The sequence below is a fragment of the Tupaia chinensis genome, unplaced genomic scaffold, assembly GCF_000334495.1.
Source record: "Tupaia chinensis unplaced genomic scaffold, TupChi_1.0 Scaffold000197_1, whole genome shotgun sequence".
Classification (NCBI taxonomy): Eukaryota; Metazoa; Chordata; class Mammalia; order Scandentia; family Tupaiidae; genus Tupaia; species Tupaia belangeri.
This window is the reverse complement of record NW_006159672.1, coordinates 5,512,350-5,512,581: the sequence shown is the minus strand read 5'-3', so window position 1 is coordinate 5,512,581 and position 232 is coordinate 5,512,350.

The following is a 232-nucleotide window of genomic DNA, read 5'->3' as shown; positions in this document are numbered from 1 at the left end:
CCCCCATCCTTGATTCCCTATCTCTTACCCTCTGCCATCTCCCACTCTCCTCCCACACTGTCTCTGGTATCTATGTTTATTTTCTATACTGTTTTCCCCCCACATTTTATTGAACTACTAAAGGCCTTAGTTAATCTAAATATTTTCATAGCAAACACAGGTGATATATATATTTCCATGAACACAAGTCTAACTTTTACGCATCCTATAAAGTAGCACCTAGCTGGGGCTA